This window comes from Xiphophorus couchianus, chromosome 15, assembly GCF_001444195.1.
Source record: "Xiphophorus couchianus chromosome 15, X_couchianus-1.0, whole genome shotgun sequence".
NCBI lineage: Eukaryota > Metazoa > Chordata > Actinopteri > Cyprinodontiformes > Poeciliidae > Xiphophorus > Xiphophorus couchianus.
Window position 1 is genome coordinate 18,050,825 of NC_040242.1, and position 22,940 is coordinate 18,073,764.

Consider the following 22,940-nt stretch of genomic DNA (forward strand, 5'->3'; position numbering starts at 1 on the left):
AAATGTTGAATCAGATATGAACACATCTGATTTTAGCATTGTTTTCTAATTAAATACTTATGCAGAGCAGGCTTCGGTGCATGGGTCATTCAGTGTTTACTCACAATGAACGGGTGGGTGGACGCAAGTCTAATCTTTATGGAAACAAGAACAAAGAATAACTAACGACGACAGATTACAAAGACATGCTAGCAGAGTTAAATCTTCAAAAACATCCAGAGAATTTCCATCTTCGTTGAGCTGTTTTCATGTCACCACCTCTAGAAGATGGTTGAAAGTAAAATGTTCTGTTTTAAAAGCCAGGCTCCATTTCCCAAGGGCCATTGCTACAGTTGCTATAACACGAGCCCGGGTCTCTGCGCAGCATGCCAGCAGGTTCCCGGTAGTTTCTATTGAAACAACATGGGCTGTGTAAAGTTTGTCTCCTTTTGCCTCGGTCACTTTGTGCTGAAACTCAATTACTTCTGTCTGGCTTCTTCTGCTTTCCTTTGTGCCGCCCTGCACTGGGAGTACACCAGCATTTCCCCCGGTGAATTGCATATAGAGTGCTATGAAAAGTGTCTGACCGCACGCAGATTACTTCTGTGTTTGCTTTGTTGTCACACTTTAGTGTTTCAGATCAATCAAATTTCAATATCAGGCAAAGATAACTTGAGCAAATAGTATTTAAATTAGGATTTTAAAAGTTCAATATTACGTCAAATTGGCAATTTTTTTTGAGATTTCATAATGTTTTAAAGTTGTTCCCTTATCAAAAACATACCTGGAATGTTGCTTTAATTCTTTCATGCATGTTTGAGGAATCCTTAAATCTCCTGCAGAGATTGGGCTGGAAAAATATCTGGTTGGACCGGTCGAGATGAAACTCCTCCTTGAAGCTGCACTTTCCAAGCTTCCCAGCTTCCGCTTTACAAAGCAACCCCACTCTGCTCCCTCAGACTAGCCAGCAGCAATTAGTGAACTGTTGGAACTGTGCTTCAGCTCAGCTCTACACATGTTGCAGCGTGTGTAGACACAAAAAGTGTGTCCTTGACACACTTTTTGTTTAGAAATAAACAATACTTTTTTTGCTCCAGATTGAGCCACAGTTTTCCTTGTTTTCTGATCATCTTGTTTTGATACATGATGCATTTTTTCATTAGGCATGCTGGTCTGGCCTGCTGGAAAATCAGTCAAGCACTTTATGTATAAAGCCAGGGTGTTGCAAAAATATTTGTGCCTCTTTATTCTTTTGGAATGAAGAGGCACAGTTCTACTTCAAATGGCCTATTCGCACATGCAAGCCAAACTTTAATCAATTTATTATTAACAGTCTTGATGCTCTTCCTCCTTTATGAAAGAGCAAAATAAAAGTAAAGGTGCAACATGAAATTTGTCCTTTGTAACTTTAAGTTCTTTTCCATTTGGAGAAGTTAATGGCCAAAGGACTGTCCAGTTTGGCTAAACTATCAGAAATGTTTACCCAAAGCCTGGTTTCTAGTCATTAAAATAAAGTATTTTATGATTAATAATTCAAACTTGGTACTGTTTGTCCTCAAGCGAACTGAAAAATGAACCTTTGTCCCAATTTTTCTTATCTTTTCTCTCAAAATACAAAAAAATCACACATTGTAATGTGCTTTAATGTGCAGGTACAGACTCAGTGGGAGGTTATCCTGCCATATTGATCTTGGAAAAAATGCTGTCCGGGAAATCAAAGGTTAGAACACGAGTTTTCAGTGGAAATCTGCAAATATTTGCCTATTTCATCAAGTTTACTTGATGTTTTTGGATCCCCTTTTTCAAATCTTAAGTTCCACACGTCATGTTTTAAGGTTAGTAACAAACTCAAAGCGCAGACTTTGACAAAAAAGAGCCGAGTTTTAACAATAAATCGGAAGGAAGAGCAGGTGGTGTTGAGCTGAAATACTCCATTAAACCAACAGTTACGTTTCTGGAGTGAGAGAGGAATCCAGAGTACCTGGAGAGAACATATGGATTCATAGGTAGAACATGCTAACTCCATACAGAAAGACTGGGATTCAAATCCAGGCCTTGTTGCTCAAAGCCTTATTACATCCCTGGTTTGAAAACTGAGAACGCTTAGCCACTGAAAATAAGAACATGGTTTAATACGCAAAGAAAATCTGTAGAAATTGGTGGCAAAAAACGTTATAAATTATCCAGGAAGTCAAGTTGAAAATGAGAATTTGTTCTTGATCTCCTCACCTGGTTAAATAAATGTAAATAAGGACGTGCTTTTGTTTTAAAGAACAATAGCTGTCTTCGTTAATGCCTGTTTTCAAAGAGTCTACTCCTTTTCCTATACAATGCAAAGTAAAGAGTTTGAATGATTTCTTCTTCTTACTCTGAGTCGGAGAATTTATACACTGATTTGGAAACTGCAGTAAATTTGCATGTGTGTTTACCTTTGTTGCCATGTCTAAATAGCAGCAAGCATTTTTCAAAACCCAGTGCACAGAGTTACGAACACCTAACATCTAATATACATAATATTTATATACTGAAATGCGTGTTTATTATTACTAAACCTGCACTTTGCATAGTTGGGAACATGATGCAGACGTCAGTTTCCCATCAGGAAGGTTATTGCTGTTCAGGAGGACAGGCGCTCTTTAAATAACCTATTGATTTCAGAGCAATAACACGCAGCCTTCAAAGAATGTAAAAGATGTTCATCAAATCCACGTTAGGTCTTACTGAATTATTGATTCGGCTGCATCAGGAGTGTCACAGCATTTAAATTGTGCTTAGATCTGCAAATTTGTTTGATCGCTCTGCTCTGGCGAAGGCTGTTTATTCTCCATTAAACCGTTGGCTCTTTGGACCCACTTTAAGGCCTGTTCGTGTTTGAACGCCCATAGCGTCCTGCAGGATGTTCGCCGCCGTTAAAGAGAGAGTCTTTTAAACGAGCGAGCCAAAAAACAGATGGCTGCAACAGATTTGAGCCAATGGCCGGGCAACGCGTGTCGTCGGCTCCCAGTCTCTCGCTCTCGCAGCGCTAATCGTGTCGAGTCGCCTCCTCCTGAACACGCAGAGGTCCTCCAGCTATTCAGACACGTTCAACACGTTGGCTGTGAATGTGAAACCATACAGACATCCTCTGTGTAAATGGGTCGGTTTGTTCTCGAAAGCAGACATAAAAAAAGGAAACACATTGACATTTTGTTTTGTCAGCTAGGATTAGCAAAATCATATCTGACAATGATCATTTTTTTTTGTTATATATACAGAGCTGCAGTACGTTTTTTTTTCCGGGGGTTTTTAATATTCGCTGAAACTGTCACTATGTTATGATAATGTGAGACAGATGATTTGTGAAAAAAAATTGAGGTTCTCTGCCTTCTCCCAATTCTAACTAGAATCAACCAATCAGAGCCAGGAGGAAGGTTTTACCGCTGTCAGTTAAGCTTGTGTGTGCAGCTTCGCACGTTACACAACAACTTTTTCCTGATATCAGAGTCTATCAGGAATGCTCAGGCTAGTTAGCTTAGCCACCAATGACGACAGATAAACAGTTTTTGTGGCGCAGTATGTCGTTTTGCCACCTTCTGCACATTGAGCAGCGCCTACTCAAGTTTGATTGACAGCGCTAAGACCTTCCACCTGGCTCTGATTGGTTGCTTTGAGAGTGGTGCAATAGTAGCAAACTGTCACAACATGATGGTAATTTTAACAAATACATAAAAATATCACTTTTTTTTAATAAAAGTTGCATACTGCGGCTTTAAGAGGAGTAGATTCCCCAGAGGCAGATGCCAGATAGCTCCTTCATCTTGTCTGCTGCCGATCATAACTGACCTTCATATCCACTTACCTTTCATCCTCAGGCGAACATCCACTCCCAACCACACTTTTCAATAAACTACCTACACTTTTATGCTGTTTAAAGTTACTCACACCAGGGTCGAGTTGAGCCACAACATGAAACGCTTTAGATTTTTGCATTGCTTTCCTCAAATTCTGTCCTTTGCATGCTTTGATAACAATTTGGGAAGTCTAAAATGATGTAATGGCTTTATACACTCTTAATGGTGTTAGTCGAGACATTTGAGTAAATTAGAGGCAACACCTTAAACAGCCTGTGATAGCACTAACAAAATCAAACCGGGAAAGCTGTCCGGAAGAGAATTGTAAGCCGCCACAAATCTGTGTGGTTATTGACGTCATTCCCTCGTAACAGAGGAATGTCCAATCGTATCGTTTAGGAAGGATATGGGTTATGTTTTGATACAAAATGTAAAAAAACCCCGGAAAGACCATATATAGACACACCTATACCAAACAGTAAAATGAGTTCACATGGGCTAACACTTGCAGCTTAGTAGCAGAAGTTATCATTAGTCCAAATGCTGCATAGAAAAACAGACTACTGTTTGCAGAGAGCCTCGTTTTCTGAAACATTTTGTGATCTTAGTGTAAAATGTAACTTTTTGGCCCTCCTGATTATTACATTTAGAGAGAAAAAATAAGAGTAAAGATTCCAAACTTGACAACGCCGTCCCATTTGCAAAGGTTAGGATAGCAGACTTGTGCTATGGATGTTTTGCGGCAGGTGGGACTGGTGCACTTCAGAAAATGGATGACATCGTGAGAAAATGACATTATTTTAAAACATCAAAGCAACATCTCAAGACATTCCCCAGGAAGTTAAAGTTTTGCCTCAAATGTGTGTCCTTGGCATCAGGACACACTCTTTATTCTGGAATGTGGTACATATTAATGCGTTTTGGTAATCCTAACTGTCCAAATATAGAAGATTTTTAGTTCAATTTAAGCCAAACAATGAGGAAAAACATAGGTTGTCTTTCCATACAAATTATACAGAGATCTGGTTTCAACTGTCCACATGGCTGAGGACGGATGAGTTCATGTTGCAGCTGAGGCTAACGAAGCATGCCACAAACACAACGGGCCTTTATCTCCACACAACGTGGCACCAGAGTCCCGCTCCCAGATTTACTCGCCCAATATTCAGACCCACGCAGCCATGAAAGCTGCGAAAATACAAAAAACCCCACAAGATCAAACAAACAAACAAAAAAAAAAAACGAAACAAAAAAATAAACGCCCCATTTCTAATTCAAATTCTGAACAAACGGCACAAGCTGTGGAGCTACCGATGGAGCAGAACTCGGCGCTGAATAAATGTTTTATTTAGTCATTTATTCACACGCCTCTGACAAATGTAATGCTTTCAAATTTTTTATTGACAGTTTCCAAAGTCTGGTCATAATATGTCAGTCGCTGTTAGCAGCTTTTTACCTTCCAATAAATAAGGTTTCTAAAAAACTGTATAAATTAGACAAATTTAAATGAATAAAATCAGTTTTGGAAGAGTAAAAAAAAACCTACTAGGCTTAAATAGGTTCCAACATCTAAACACATCATGCATGGTAAATATATTTAATTTTGTACTTTTATAAACTTCACATTCGGTGATCTACAGTTTTCTTTTTTGACATCTACATTACTTTTTTTTTTTTTTTTAGAAATATAGCCCTCTTTGAGACATAAAGGGTGAAATATTCCAACTGGGAATGTTGGGTCATGTAATGAGTTGTGGGACACACACACGCACACACACGCACACACACACACACACACACACACACACACACACACACACACACACTAGCCCCAGAGGAGAAGGAATCCATTTCAAGTTGCACCTCATGGATGGATGACCTGGGAAGATACAATCCCACCGGCCAAGCGGGAGATGCATTCTTGCAAATCCAATATGCTTGTCAGGCGTTTTCTAAAATGTTGGGCAAGTTGGGAAGAGAAAATATGGAAGAAATTTAGAAGAGGAAAGGACTGCTCTGGAAAAAAAAAGTTCAGATGGCATTTTTCTTGTGCTTTTTTTGTACACCTGGATAGGGTTTACATAATATAGAACACGTGAGAAACATTTTCTTTAAAATATGTAAAAAATATAGATATAGAGCAGGATGAGATGGTAGTATGAGTTTGAGATGCACTTTTCTGGCAACAAAAACGATACAAAAGTGTAATAATTGTTCGAAGGTTGAGCTGTAGATCAGTTTCAAGCTGTGCTGCCTTGCTAACAGAAATGACGTTGGTTCAAATCCTTACCTGGTACTTTGTGTTCTCCTTGTGCCTGTGGGGTTTCTTTCAGGGTGCTCCAGCTTCCTCCTACAGTCCAAAAATGAACATGTTAGATGAATTGGTCTTTCTAATTTGATTTAGAGAAATCCGATCTTCAAACTAAATTGATTACGTTTTGTGCTATTATCAGTTCATTTCCGTATTTCTCATCCAAAAAAGGTTTTAGGAGAAAAAGGTAAGTACATATAAATTGAACATTACGTCATCATCTCTCCTCCTGCTCATCACTCATTGATCCAGATTCTCAGGAAACCGATCCTTTTATGAGAACAAGTGATGCATTTTGGTGCTCATGTTGCTCCATAGTTCAGAAGGTTGACCTGGTTGAGCAAAACCAATGGGATTTTTGGATTCAGCACATCAAAATTACCATAACAGTTGAAAAACCCAGACAATCTTTTGGTTGTTGACCAGTGTCGTAAATGCTAAAACGGTAATCATATGCATTACTGAGCTGCGTTAGCGTGAAACATATACCAAATTGTCGAAAATCTCTAAGCAGTTTGCTTTATCTAAGTCATTATTTTGCATCTGTGTTTCATCAAAAAAAAAAAAAAAGAAAAAAAGAGAATTGGACAAAACAACGTGGGAAACTCTCAACAGTAGCCAGGATTGATCGTCTCTGTTCACGTCCACCCGGGTTGCTCCACGGCATCAGTTGTGGCTAATTAACAATTCAGAGAGTAATTGAACAGGCCTTATTAGGCACTGGGCTGTTGATGGGTAGGGCTCACACTGACAGTGATGGTGGAACAAGGGAAGCAGCGCTTTGTTCCGTCTGCACAGAATGACAGAGTATTTCTCCAAACGTATCCAATGAGCATTTCGCCTCCTCTTCTGGCAGTTTCACTTTATAGCATTCTTAGCCGAGTAGTTTGAGCAGTCTTGTGTTGATCAGAGAAAGACTGAAGGGTGGTTATTTAAATAGTTAATGAAGTATAAAACAAGTAGAGAAGCATGATTTTAGCTGCTGAATGTATTGCTGTTGCTGTATTTTCAGCATTCAGAAAACCTTTGATTTGAACTTTCAAGATCTGGGAGAGCACAATGCCTTCATTCAGGCTGAATTCAGATAATGATTACAGCGACCTTTGTGCTACTGCACTACCTGTATGCACATGGCTTTTATGCTTACTAACTCACAGGTCGACTTCTGCGACCTCACCAGCAGACCGTATTTTTGCCTCATGTCTGTGTGCCGAAGACGGATTGTGACCTCAGTCTCGGATTAAGAATGTCTCAAGTTTTGCCCGGATTTGTCCCACTTTTACAACTGATTCTTCCCCTTCAGAATGAAGACGAAGCTAATGACTAAAATGGGATGCGAGACTGTTGTGGGTTAACGCCGGATTTGGAAAACTTCCTTCAGGGAAAGTAAATCCAACAACCAAATGAGTTTTCTTTAAGATGGTTCTCTCCTCCAGCTGGTTGCAGTGACTTATTTCAATTAGGACCAGCGGTGCATTAAATAAATGACCACAGGACTCCAACATGCTGCCAGTGTAATGATGAACAGGGGCTCTGTGCAACCTTAAAGCCTTCCATAACTGTCATCCTCCATTACACATAATGGGAGGATGCCATTTTGTCCTTAGCATGCTGTGAAGTAGCGTAGTATTGTACAAGAGTCAAGAAAGGTGTTAAGTAAACGGCATGAGCATATTTTCTTTATTTTTCTTTAATTTTCTGCCACCTTAAATTTTCAGCAGCCAGAATCTTACTGGTTTTATACAGAACTGCAGCCATGCCTGCACCTCATAGGTCTGCGCCAGTGGAAAACCGGCTAAACCAAGCAACAAAATCTCCAAAACATAATGTACTACATAGCACTACTCAAAATGTTACCTTAAAGCCAATAAGCAATGCTATATAAAAATTAAGACCCTCCATTTTGTTGTGCCAGGTGAGCCAATCCGTGACATCATCAACAGGAAGTGCTGTTGTGGCTGTAGGATCTGAGCAAAGGGACAAACAGCGGTGAGTAAAAACAGAGGAACACAGTCATTTATCGGAAATCATACAAGAAATATACAAATGACCTGATGGTTTAGTAGTGTTGGTTTTAAAAACGTGAATGGATGTAAACTGCAACGCAATGCTAAACCTGAGTTAGCAAGACAAGGTTACAACAGCATCTAAAGCATCACGGCTAACTATAAAAAGATTAGATAAAGTAGAAATGTTTATTTTAACTCATTTTTAATATTGTAGTGGTATTTGTTTTTTCATTCAGTGGAGAAAAGGTAATAAAAGCCGTTCTACAGTTTTATGCTACAACAACTCTGCTTCAGCAGAGGTTGATCTGGTGGCGGCTAGTCTGCTGTCTGCCTGACACAAAATTATTTAACTATTTTCCCTGTGAAAGGTGTGACTGTTTTTTTTTTTTTTTCTGTCTCATCCCGCCATAGCCGTTAAATTACAGTTTGACCAACTGTCAGTTTGTTACGTCATGTGCTGTTTGATACATTCAAAGATTTTACAAAACTTAGCCTGAGAAAAACTGTTTTTAAAAAACGTCTTTGACATTCTAACCTGCCTTCCAATCAGCGATGCAGACCGCTTTGCTCATGTTTAAAAGCTCCTCCTCTAATCTGGGCCATTATAAACTTTCAACATGTTCTCCATAGGCTTCATTACTTGGTGTTTGTCCTTATGCGCAATTTGGAATTGTGGGTCTGGACTTGACATTCACCAGCGTGCGCCTTTCCAGGCTTAATCCTGTCAGCTCTAACGGAGATGCTTTTAGATTGACAATTAAAGCAAACAGGATGAACCTGGAGAGGGAAGACTCAATAAGAACAAGCTTTTTCCGTTTTCATAAGGATACGTTGAAAATAAAATGACAGCAAAAAGGAAGTTAACAGAGAAACGTTAGAATGTATATATTTTTATATATGAAGAAATAATACCGGGTAATTTCCATGGTTACACAATAATGTGAGTAACAACGCTGATATGGCCATGATTTTTTTTATTTATTTGTTGTTGTTTTTTTTAGATAACATTGCCTCCAGTCTTCAGATTGTATTAAATATTCCAACTTCATTAAATTCTGCATTGTGCTAAAGAAAAAAACTAATCAAGGGCAAATGATTAATTAATTTTGCAAGTATTTTATTGTTTTTCTATACATTTTTGCTGCGTGTTACAAAAACAAAACCTCCTCCAATTTCATCCAGTTAAATGTTAAAAGTTTTTGGTTTTTTGAAGTATAAAATGTCGCATTCGCCAGGTTTTAAGCAAACCCCTTCATGCTGAAGTAGTTACACTACAAATTGTGCGTCTTGTTTGACCCTTCCCCTGACAGTCCGGCGGTGGGGAGGGGAACGTAGATGTTCATTCATCATGCGTTAAATCAGCCAGTGTTTACCATCTGAACGCCTGCGGAGACATTAGGATTCCAAGATAGTGTAGATCTGCATTCCCATTAGGACACACAGTCTGCTCTTTTCAGATCTTTGCTTAGATCTGCTGTTTGGGAGCATCAGGGTGGACTGATAGCATTGCAGCCCTCGGCTGTTTCCCCCTCCCTCTGAATCAGACTGGACTTTGATGTGCAGCTCAGAATCACCTCCAGCCCAGATAGGGCCACAGAACTTCGACTCAAAAACTGGAATGTCATTGTAGCATTGACCTGTGTCACACTTTAGGTTCCATGCCTGACAGTTGTTGTTTTTTTGTTGTTTTTTTTTACAAAAGTTCAAATGCTTGAAGTCATCAACATCAAAAGCTTTATTATTAAGATTTAAATGGTCGACTCTTCAACACCTGCATCTGTCTAGCTCATGTATGGTTGCTTACAAAGCTGTTCTGTAAAGTCCGATAGCCAGGTAAGACGTGTTTCCGTAACAATCAGAGAGGAGACTGTGCAGACGGCGACTGGCCAGTTTAATGAGTCAGCTGGAAGCATGGCTGTGTTGGGTGGAAGGTTTTTCTTGAATAGTGCCATTTGAATTTTTGCGTTTTCTCATGTTACACCCACATACTTGTATTTTGTCTGGATTTTATGTGATGGACCATTGCAAATTAGTGGTCTAAAACAAGGTTTTATTTTTTCGTGGCAAATTCTACATTTCAAAAGCGTGACGCATATTTGGTCCCACAAGTGTAGCTGAATGCTTTCAGAAGTAATCAGACAACAGAGCCTGGCTAAATGTATTTTTATTTATTCATGAATAAAGCTGTTATAGACATACTGAATGTTACTGGTAATATATGGAAATTTGGCACTCGCACTCAACCTTGGAGAACAAAGAAGATGATTCTTGTCATCCATAGCTGCCCTGCCACTTTAGAACAAATCAATAAAACCTGAACATGTAGGTAATATTACTTTAGTGTAGTACGCCACAGCAAATGGGAAAATGATGCAGAACAAAACGTTGAAAACAAAACGTTTTCGCTTTCTGTGTTGGCTTTGTACCACACACAGACCTGTTGCCATAGCAGCTGACTGACAGTAGCTCCACTAGGTGACGGATTGCTTCCTGGTGTATCAGGATTCAACACAACAAAACATGCAAACATTTCCAACTCAAGAACAGAACAATCAATCTGTCGCAGTTTTATGTTTTCAGACTTGACATTTATTTTGCAATTATGAATAAATGATCATCTGAACACAGCGATGGTTGAGTAGCTTATTTAAGCACCTGCTCTACTGATGATCTGTCAGAGTTGGTGTGTGGGTCAACTTATTAATTCTTTTAACTGAACCCAAACACATCAAATTCCACAGCACGTCCACATGTTAAGGTTGTCAAAGTCAAGCTAGCATAGCTGACCTACTTCCCTCTGCCTTGCTATATTTTAATGGAAACTTTATACTGACCTGTGAAATTTGATACTCTTGAATCTTGGTTTCTAATTGTCATAGTGTTGACAATTAATAACAAAATAATGCAACCTTTTTTCTTTTATACATATGACACGTAAATTTAATAGTTAGTGCATTATTTGACTTGATAGCTAAAACCAATGGTAGTAATCGTCGGCTAGCATGTTTCAATATGTCGATAAAGGCTACTGTAACTCAGTAATTATTGGGGGTGGGGGGCTCAACCACTAACTCTTTGCTGATGGTTCTTCCACTTTAAAACAGATTAAGGTTTTCACTCCTGTTGCAAACTCTCCCTTTGCAACAGGTAAATGTATTATTTACCATCCCTAACCAGGTGGTATTTTACCTTTAGCTATGCCTGTACCTTTACAGAACAGCGGTCTTGCCTGTTCAAAGAATCAGTCTGGCCCATGTTGGACTGTGTAGCGCACTCTGAACAGAACAGACAGACAACCCCACGCACACAGATCAATATTTACTCTTTGATTCTCACCACCCACTAACGCGCAAGCTGGGAGTTGGTACAAGGCTTCACCGTTGGACTCAGAATGCGCACACGATGACGAGATGGCAGAAGGGGTACTTACTAAATGTCTGATGGCACAAATGGAGCTGTCATTACATCCACAATCAGACAGGAAAAAAACAGACTGCCAAAGAGCAATAAAACGGCATTTGTTGCTCTAAGCTGCCTGAAAAAAGAAAAGAAAAGAAAAAAAAATCAGAAGTGATTCCAACAACCACAATGATCCTGCTCAATAATCTGCTGACAAAGAAGCTTTTTTTTAGCTACCCACAAGAAGAACAATATTTTATAATGTATGCAGGTTAATGCATTGAGAAATGAGCCAGTGTGTACTATTGTATAAATGTGCAGCATTGTACAACTCCTTACAGCTGAGTAAGTGCATAAAATTTAAACATGTTCTGCCAGAATGAGCACCAGCTTTGGCAGAAGGAAGAAAATATTAAGCATATTGGGTTTAAATATCACCATAGCCGGGTATTGTAAGGAACATGAACTGTCTTTTATGAGAATTTAGTTCATTATGAACAATGGAACGGATGTAAGCAGGACAAACTTTAGGATACAATAGGAATAAATTTAGCTTCATCACACTAATGCACACCTGTCTTGAATTACAGAAGCACAGGAAGCTTCTGTAGCTTAGGTGACCGGATTATGCAGACTATCATAAAGTTTTTGTACATGCTGAAAAATTTGGCAGCGTGAGCATTGTGTTAGACCTCATTTACGCCGCTAGGTACAAATACTATAGATTATCAATATTGGCCACCACAGAGTCCAAACTTAAAGCTGCAGAATTTTTTATTTTTTTCATATTTGTTGAAAGTGTCACTATGTCGTGACAGCTTTGTACAAATTTAGCTCCTCTGTCTTCTCCCAATTCTAACTAGAAACAACAAATCAGAGCCAGGAGGAGGGTCAAGGTTCTGTCAATCACAATTTTGTGTGACATTGCTCATCCCCCTTCCCTTTCCTTCCTTGCTCTCCACTAAACTTCAGCTAGCATAGCATGTTGTGAATGCTCAGGCTAGTTAGCATGACCACGATGACGGCAGAGAGACAGTTTTTTCTGTAACAGTAAGTTGTTTCTCAGACTTAGCAGCGAGTACATGAGGGTGATTGGCAGCATTAAGACCCTCCTCCTGGCCCTGATTGGAGCAGTTCTTCAGACTGCAATAGTAGCTCAGAAAGGAGGTGGACGAGATCGATTTTTTCACAGATTTGTCTTATACTATGAAGACAGTTTTAACAAATATGTGAAAAAAGCATATTCTTTATCAAAGTTACATTCTGCAGCTTTAATCACAGTGAGAATTTTTGCAATATACTGGAGAAAATTTCTGCAATAAACTTTCTGATTATCTCTACAAGATTTTGGCAATAAAATCAACACAACTCTAGATAGAAATAAATATGGTGAAATTGTAGAAGCTTATTGAAATTATTCCAAAATGACTACATGCCATAATCCAAACTGAAGGTGGTGCAATTAAAGGTCCGTGTCAATTTCATTTTATTGGGCGGGATGTGTGCATGTTCAGATGCCATATTTATATTTGCAAATAAATAAATTGTCAAAACATGTTAGAAACGTTTCAAGCATTTGTAGGAAATGTTTTATGAATAAAGCCAATAAAGGGTTTTTCAGGGAATACATTATTTATTGTTGAAATTTCAATAAAGATACTTCATTTAAAAAAAAAAGGTACTTCTTTTTTTTTTTACTACCTTATCCTCCGGGAGATTTCCTGTGACAAACAAATCTATTGGTTGAATGAAAAATAAAATGTGAATATATTTAACAATATACATAAATAGCACTAAAAATAAGTGTATTTTGGCAGCTTTTGCAAGACAAATGCAAGCAGCAACAACAAAATATTTGTCAATTTTGTCTGGGGAACTTGCTTGACATCGTTACTTTGCGTCAACTTTATTAATGTTCGGTGTTTAGTTCTGAAGCGTAGCATCCTTCGGAGGTTTACACCGGTAGGACAGCTTCTTTGTGCTGCGTTTCTATTTTCACATAGGTTATTACTACCAAACCTGTGAAGCACTAAAGCATTTCAGAGGCAGAGTTAGTTTAACATCTCTGGGGGCAGAAGGAGGGAAACCCATGGCAAGTCTTGTTAATCTGCAGTTCTATAAACTCAGTGTGGACGTGAACAGGACCAAACTCGACATAAAAAGCAAAATGGATTACTGAACCATTACAGACTCTGCAAATGATCTCGTGAACCTCATGGTGCGGCAATAAAATGTGCATTTGAAAGCATACCAAAGCAGGTTGCGACTTCTGTCTCGAACAGTAGCTATGCATTATGGAACACGTGATTGCCGTAACAGACGTGTTCTTAACAACGCCTCTTTATTTTCTTAAACATATTAGGAGGCAAACACAAAATGTGACGGTGGTAGTTGTGTGTACCCAACAACCGAGCGACGTATTTGGCTCCGAGATGAAAAAGCTTTTAGGACGCGCTGACACAGACATGGTTTTAGGGGTGAAGCGGCTTCTCTGCGCAGCGAGGTGCCTGCTGCATCATCAGTAAGACATCACATTTTCCCATAGCTGTCATTCACAGTCCATGAAAGCAAGAGTTTATTAATGGCTGCTCAATAAAATAAGATGTAAGAAGACGCTTTAGCTGCTCGAACACTCCGCCGTTTTGTCGCAACTAACTCGAGATGACTTGTTTTTACTTTCTCGTCGAATGGTTAAATGCTGGATAAGAAACGTCGTACAGCCACTTGTTCCTTTTAGGGTCAAGGTCACGAGGACACAGCCAAATTTGCATCGCAAAACTAGAGCTTCGGTGATTCTTAGATTTCACTTTTTAGAAAAAGTAAACAGGAATAAAAGTTCATGGTGTATGAAAGCTTTATTTTTTTGCTACAAACAAAAGAAGCCATGTTTCTGGAATGGGCCTAATTTTGTTGTGTTTTTCTAGCATAATTTTTAGCATAATTATCTAGCATTACCTTCTGCCTCTAAGAGCAGCCCTCCCCTGCGACTCCCCCACATAGCTCCTTCAGACTATCCAACAGCAATTAGCAAACACCTGGTAGAACTGCATATCTGCTGAGGTTTTACAAACTCCTTTATGGCCCAACATTCCTGAGCACGGTTGTGAACAGCATAACGGAAAGGCATTGTTGTGATAATGTGCTGAATGCCGAGTGCCAGAGTAGGAGCCTCTTGAAGAGACAAAGGCTAATTTCAAGAAGTCAAATTGGCTACGTTTGATATGTACAACATTTTAATTAACTGAAGGTTACACAGTTACTTGATTGTGCTATAAAATATCACCGTATACCTAAAAAATACATATCACCTATTAAGCGAAATATTGTGCTTCTAAATGTGCAGACCGAAGGCCACATACTCTATGTTGATGAAAAAAATGGCTGAATATTAAAACATAGCACTCATTCTAAATTTCTGTTTGTAAAATTTTTAAAAAAGAAACAGAAATAACTTCCATTTACTTTATTATGTGTTAGCTTTTGGCAGGCTTTCACATTAAACCCACTGAATGTTGCTTTTGCAAATGTGAAAAAGTTCTAAAGTTTCAAAGTTTAATTTATTCTCCTTCACCAACACCGAAAGAAAGGAAACTAATAAAACTAATAAAATAATAAAACTAATCGGGAGGGTAAATCAATTTAAATTATTGTTGCTTTGTGACTGTATCGTCTTTATGTTCACATCTGAAGAGGATAAGAAAGGAAACCAAGAGACGACGAGACGTAGAGCAAAACCGACACAGATCCCCAAGTGCTTGACAAATGAGGAAGAGGAGGGGATCAGAAAAGAGGCAGAGTTTTCACAGTTCAAAAGTATGCCTCCTCATACAGGAGGAGCAGAAACTCGGGCATGCGAGTTGGTCAAATGAAAAATTTAAGAGATATTCCATAAACAATTTAGTGTACAACTAAGTGTCACGGTTCCTGTTTCTTCCAAGCATTTCCTTCTGCTACCAACCAAGAAAAGACAAAAATGTTGTTTGGAAGCCAAGGTTATACGTTTTATATATTGGACAAGTCTTTGAAAAATAATTTCTGCAGAACACATTGCATTATGAACTTCATCCAATTATAAAAACCTAAAGATTACCAGGCTATTTCCAGATCTCATCAATGCATCTAGGACCACAATCTCTTAAAGGGTCGGTGTTATGTGTTTTCCAGGCATATAATTTCATTTTATACTACAATCAAGTAACTATAGCACCTTCAGTTGTTCTAAAAATGCTTTCACATCAAAGATAAAAAGACAACAAAAAAAATTTTACTTCCTGATTTAATGCCTTGAAACTGGGTCTCTGTCACTTTAGAAACTCCTGATCTTTCTGAAACTCCGCCTTCAGGAAATCATCACAAAATCTCTCCTCTATCAACAGCATTGAAACGTACTGTAGCTCCTAGGAAGGCTGCTTTGTGAGGCCGGATCTCAGAAGCTGCAGCTCAGAGGAGGAGCTTTGTCTTTGTAGGCGGAGCTAGGTCCACTCAGGTGTTTTGAGCAGCTGAATGGTTGCCACTGGAGATTAAAAGATTTCTCAAACATGCATGAAAGAATCAAGGCAACACTCCTGGTATGTTTTTGATGAGGGATTAACATTATAATACTTTACTATATATGTTATAGTAAAGCTCAAAAGAATCAATTTTAATGCAAACAAACTTATTTGAAACTAAACGTATAATAAGACTTTAAGAATTTTTTTTTACAGCGCTAAGTTTTATTGTTCACATGTTTATCTTTGTTTGAGCCATTTTCTCACATTAGTATTTTGTGTCTTATATGCAGATAAAAGGAAAAATCTCTTTAGAAACAGATTTTCTTTTTCTATAAAAAAAAATTTGGTTCAGGTGAGCGATGATGTCTTGGTAGATTTGTTGCTGCATGTTGTAATGTACGCTTTGTCTTCAGGTGAAGACATCTTCAAATTACGGCAGCGAAAGTAGAAATTTAAGAAATGTTTTTCTGTTTGGAAGTTCAAGTTAACGTATTCAATGTTCTCCCACTTCTTTTTTCGACTTCATCTCTATCTCCCGCGTATCAAAGGAGTGTGTTTGCGTCCTCTGCTGTGTTTTTCTTTATGCTAGTGCTTCACTTGGCATTTATCTTCACAGTTTCATCTCTATTTATTGGTTCTTCCCGGAGGCAGTTATAAAAAGACGCTGTATGACTTTGTGAGAGGTTTATAGATTCTCCACAGAGTTTAATATCACTTCAAACAGTAAAGTTCTGAATTGAGGAGAAATATCTAAAAATGTATATAAAGAACTGACGACTCACTCGCAATGATAGTCAGTTTCTCAAGGCGTTTCTCTTTGGTCCCTGTGTTGTTTCTGTTCTGTCCCATCATTCCTTACCAATGCCCCTTTTTGTTGGAACTTCAAACTTCTTTATGACTTCCCGTACTAAAAAAATGTGCTAAACTTAAACATTTAGCTCTATAAATGTTTACATTTCCTTCTGTTGTCCACAAACAATTTGAACAAAGAACAGCATAGACTTTTTTTTTTGTGGAAAATGTAACGCCAGTGGAACAAAACCCAACAAATTTATATTTGACGATTACAGACGCATACGGAACTGGGTGACCGTCACACAACTGCAGTGTCAGAAATCTGCAGTGGAACAGTAACTCCACAGGTCACACAGAAGATCATTTTCACAGGCTTTTTTCTTCTTCTTTTTTTTTTTTGCTGAATGTCGGATGTATGTCAGACGCAGCCCAATTCCGCTCTAACAAAGGCACCAGATGGGTTTCGCAGGTGGCGATAAGTGACGATGCCTCCCAGAAATTACATTTTCATGCCGCTGATTTTTTTCCCGAACAGATTAAAAAAATTCAGGACTATGAAACCAAAAAATAAATAAATTTTAAAAATCACACAAAACTCTGCTCTCTTACCATCGCCTCCCATAGTTTCCTCTACTAGCTTCCCTAACTAGTGGGCCATGTAATTAACCAAACATTTGCAAGTCTCAGCGCTCACAGAGATTACACCCGGACCTGTTCGACAGCGGTTTGTCTCCAGAATATTACAGCTTAAGGCTGTAATACATGTTCACATACTAAATCATTCTAATGCTCCACACTTGTCACTGATGAGTGTAAATTGCTTTGTGCCTTGTGTCATCGGGGATGGATTACTCCGGCACAGGTTACTGACAACAGCTGCCTGTGGCGGTTTTGGGAGAACCAAGCATGAATGTGTGTTGGCAGCCATGTTTTGCTTACCTGCTGCATTATTTAAAAAAAAAGAAAAAGTGTACTCAAACACCATCTACAATCAAACTGAATGCCTTCTCCCTCCTTGTCGCCATCCTATCCTCCGCTTTCCCTCGTTCGCCGCCTCCCTCTTCGCCATTTCTAAGCAAAACGTCCTAAATTAGCTCTGACCTTCTGTAATGAAAAGTGGAAGCTGCACTGTGGCTTATTACAGTGTGCGGGGCTGAGCCTCTGAAATAGCACGCTGCCATTTACCAGCCCCCAAGTGGCAATTATGAATCGCTCTATACATAGCTTTCCACTGCTCCTTGCTAGCTAGCAGGTGGTTGTTTTTTTTTTGTTTTTTTTCGAAACAATAGACTCGGATGACAATGAAGTAAACAGCTGCTGCTCCTCTCGTGGTTCTCCCGTGTAAATGAGACGGACATGGAAAAGAGTGATCCAGATTATCAGGCAGGGAGAAAAAAAAAAAAGGAAATATGTGGAGAAAAAAAACAAAAAAAAACATTGTCGTACTCAGTGCATCCAGAAAGTGTTCACAGTGCTTCACTTTTTCATTTACAGCCTTATTACAAATTGTATTAATCCAATATTGTTCCTTGAAATCCATCCATCCATTTTCTTACACACTTGTCCCTAGTGGGGTCAGGAGGGGTGCTGGTGCCTATCAACACAGAGACGGACAGGACATGCACAAACAAACAACCATGCACACTCACACTCACTCACGCCTAGGGAGAATTTAGAGAGACCAATTGACATGTTTTTGGACTGTGGGAGGAAGCCGGAGAACATGTAAACTCCACACAGAAAGACCCCGGGCCGGGAATCGAACCCAGGACCTTCTTGCTGCAGGGCAACAGTGCTACCAACTGCTCCACTGTGCAGCCCGTCTTTCCTTGAAATTCCACACATAAATACCCCGCTATGAGAGTGTGGAGATTTTTCCAATTTTATTAAAAATAGAAGAAGCTAGAATATCTATCTATTAAAAGAAAGCCCCTCAGATTAATTTCACTCCCTGCTACAGTGGGGGTGAAATTAGCACGACAACCTGAAATTGGCTGGAAAGCGCAACGTCTCCCCTTTCAGAAACAATTTACATTTTTCAGATAGAGCAAAGTGTGGCGGAAGTACGATACTGCAAATTTGGCTGAATCGCCGGCGCTATGTTTGGTCTGGAAGGGTTAGCTTCATTTCTTATTTAATGGGAATACGTCAAATGCGAAATTGTGTTTTTTCAACACTGGCAGAAAATAGACAAAGATGGACGAACATGTTTAATGAAAACAGATTCTTGTGAGACTGCTCACCAATTGGCTGGACCTCAGTCAAATTAGGCCATAACTTTAATGGGGGTGAATGTTTCTTCTGTCAGACTGTCGCGGGTCAGCTGTGGCTACTGTCCAGTAGCTTGCCCACCATGAGTGCATGAATAGGTGAATAAGTGTAGTGTGAAGCGCTTTGGGGTCCTTTGGTCTTTATAAATCGCTATACAAGTGCAGGCCATTTACTATTTATGTTAACTGTGACATTACAGGTTTTTTTTGTCTGACTTGTAAGAAAAAAAAGATACATTTTGTTGTGTATGGTTGCTTTGTAAAAGCAATAAAAGGGTAAAAAGAGATTGAGTTCATTTTATCGGAACCTTAGTTTAATCTGTCTGTGTGGCTGAAGTTCAAACTGCTTCTTGTCCAGTTATTCCACCTAAATGCCTTTTGCAAATTCTGTTATTCAAGCATAAATACATAGTTTTTGTGCCTGATTTGGCATTGCAAAATAACCGTTGAACATCCTTTCTATTTTGTTCTACATGTTAGAATAGATACAGAATTATTTATCCAAACTGTGCCCAGTGTTGCAATCCTCCTTCTTCTGTTTTTGTCCTAGAAACTCCTTAAAACCTAAAAGTGTGCACTTTCATTTCTACATGAAAGGGCCCATACAAAAACCTCTAGCTGGAGAATACATTTATTTGTCATATTTTCTCTACAATCCAGAACAGAATTGAAGGGAACCACAAAGACGGCCAATAGACGGAATAACAAAGGGTGAAATAAAAACAAGGCCATATATTCCCACACTCAGCCTGCTGAGACACCGGTACAGACAATGAGGACAAAAGCAAAGATCTTCGGGGGTTTTTTAACAAACCCCGTCCAAGAGACTTGCATATTTTTGACTAAGAAGCAGAAGAATACCCCTGCCACTAGGAAACAATCCAGCATCATATGCTGACTTATCTTCTGTAAATTTGAGGCTTGCACTCCAGATGTTCTTTTATTCAAGCATTTCCAAACCCTCTTAGTTCCTTTTGGCTGCATTCTCCTTAGTCACCAAGGCCACACGTTGCTATTTTTAAAATTATTTTAACATAACTCTTTGGGGGGTGAGAGAGGCCTTTATTGTTTGTAATAAATCATTGTATTTTTTTTTAAACAGAAGCTTCAGTTTTGCAAAAGTACTGAACACCTCTGGCACTTTTTCACATTTTATCACTTTACAGCCACAAACCTCCACAAAACATTGTAGGGTCGGATTTGTTTTGATAAACCCCAATTAGTACATTATTGTGAAGTCCAAGGAGTATGAAACACAGCTTTCAAACTACCCCCCCCCCCCCCCCAAAAAAAAACCCATTGCGAGACAGTGTGGCGTACATTTGCATTCAACCACTCTTACTCTCACACAACTAAAAACCCAGCCATTATGAATTTTCTTTATAAGTGACCTAATTAGTACAGACAGCACTGCTGCAAGTATTTTGGGGTAAGTTTCAAACAGCAAAACCTTCTTCTTTGCAAAATAGATCATCCTCTATCAGACTGGATGAAGAGCGCCTTTGGACATTCATCTGAATGTCCATTTTCAACAGATTCTCATTTGGATTTTGGTCTGAACAATGACTACTCCATCCCAACACATGAACATGATGTGACCATTCCAGTGTGGTCTTGCTGTATGTTAAGGGTTATTTCATTGGTGTGAAGGTGAACATTTACACCAGTTGGAAGTCTTTTACAGCCTTCAGGCGTTTGGATTTAACTCAATTTATTCCTCCTACCTAGGGCTGAAACGATTCTTCGAATGATTCGAGTACCTCGATTACTAAAATTCCTTGACGAAAATGTATCTGCCTCGGAGCTTCGTTAATTTATGTTTTATTATTTAGCGCACCGCATTGCAGCCGGGTCAATATCAGCGTTGCACAGCGCTCTCACTTCTGCCTGAGTTGTTGATGAAAGCTAAGTGTTAGCCGCATTTCCAAGTTCGCTCTGGGAGGGTTTTATTGATTCATGATAATGTCCGGGTGATTATTGTTTTGGGGGGACCAATAGGCATCCTTAAAATAACTGGCACAATGCCTGGAGTACGGCAGCTTTTCTCCTCCTGGAGCTGCTGCCTGGTGGCCGGTTCAGAGCGAACAGCGGGGAAGAGCGCTGCAGGTGTATTTATACAGGTGAGCGGATAGACTGAACACTGCGGGCGGCTGTTCTGTAGTTGATGCTTATACTGTAACTGTAGCTTTACAGACGAACTGAAAAATTTATTTCATATCATCCCGGTTTCAACAAACGGGTGGCGAAACGCATCGTGGCGGTACAAAGCTGGTAGATGAGTTTTTGTGACGAACTAAGGAGCCAAATTCCGTCGCTAACATAAACAGAAAAGCTATACACCATGTTCCAAATTATTATGCAAGTGATATTTTCTCAGATTTTCTTAAATGGTCAATGCAAAAGATGGTCAGTATAATTTTCAAGTCACGAACTACTACAGTATAAATCAAAATTTACTGAACAAAGCTCCCCATGAGAACAGTATTTTTTTCAAAAATAAAAAACTCAAAATGCACTGTTCCAAATTATTATGCACAGCAAATTTCTTAAACATTTATGGATAATAAAGAACTGCAAACGGTCATTCTTTGAATGTGCAGCATTAAGTGGTCACATGTGCTTCTTATGAAGCACTGTGAGTTTGGGTTTGGGTTTTTTTCAGTAAAATCTGACCAAAGTACTTATTGTGCCTCCTACCAAGCTTTTGAAACAGTTTAAGTTATACTCAAATGAACTCTATTCACTTTATAGATAAGACCTGAGGGTTATTGACTGATTCCTATTCAAGCACGTCACCATCATCTCCAAAGATAATGCCAGTTTCACAAAAATCGCTGCACTTGTGGCAGCTGTTTGAAGTCACTCTGGTATGTTTCCCTTTTTGTATCATGCTGATTGACTCCATTTTAGTCTGTATAAATGCAGCTGAAATGATTTCTGCTGGTGCTTTCTCCACATTCGAACAATTGATGTGATGCATCAACATGGAGGGAAAAAAAGAGGGGGGAAAGTTATTTCCACTTTGGAGCAGTTAATTAAGCGTTTGAAAGCCCAAGGAAATCCAGCACATAAAACCCCCCTCAAATCCAGAGGAGTTTGTGAGAAAATGTCCCAGTTATAGGAAGGGAGCAAATGGAGGGCAATGCCATATTCTAACTTTTTATTGTCGGAGAAAATTTGATATCACCGGTTTAGAAATAACCAAATAGTGTGTATGAACAAAATAAAAAAGTGTACTGAGATGTGGTCACAGTGGGACGATTTAGACATATTTGGCTGGTTTCACACCATGAGAGGAAACCGTCCATAAAACATTCCACTGAATAAATTGACTGTTTTTCCTCAAAATACTGATTCAGCATTAGTTTCCACCTTGATTCGTTTTAAAAATAAATCAACTAATATCCCCTTTGTCTACAGTCTTACTTTAGACATCAGTGTCATGATTTGTGAGGTGAGAAAATGAAGCCCAAAATGCAGCCCCCCGCTGCTATTTGTGGCGGATCAAATAGCAGTGAAGAGTCCGGCAGTAGCATGATGGGTAAATAATGAAAACAGGACAGGATCTTGACAATCGGCTTATGTAGTATTGTTTATGATCATTAAAGAGGAACAGGGATATATTTTCACATGGAATGCATCAGAATGAGTCAAAGTCAAACCAAACATTACATTTTTTAGTTAGTTGGTATTTTTGCTCTTGCATCAGTGAATTTTAATTAGATCTTCTGTGGTGTTTTTAGCTTTCAGCATTAAAGCAAATTTGTTCAACCAACTTGCATTTAAGCGCTTTAGAAAGAGTACAAACCCATTGAGTATTTTAGCATATTGGGCATAAAGCAATATATATATAT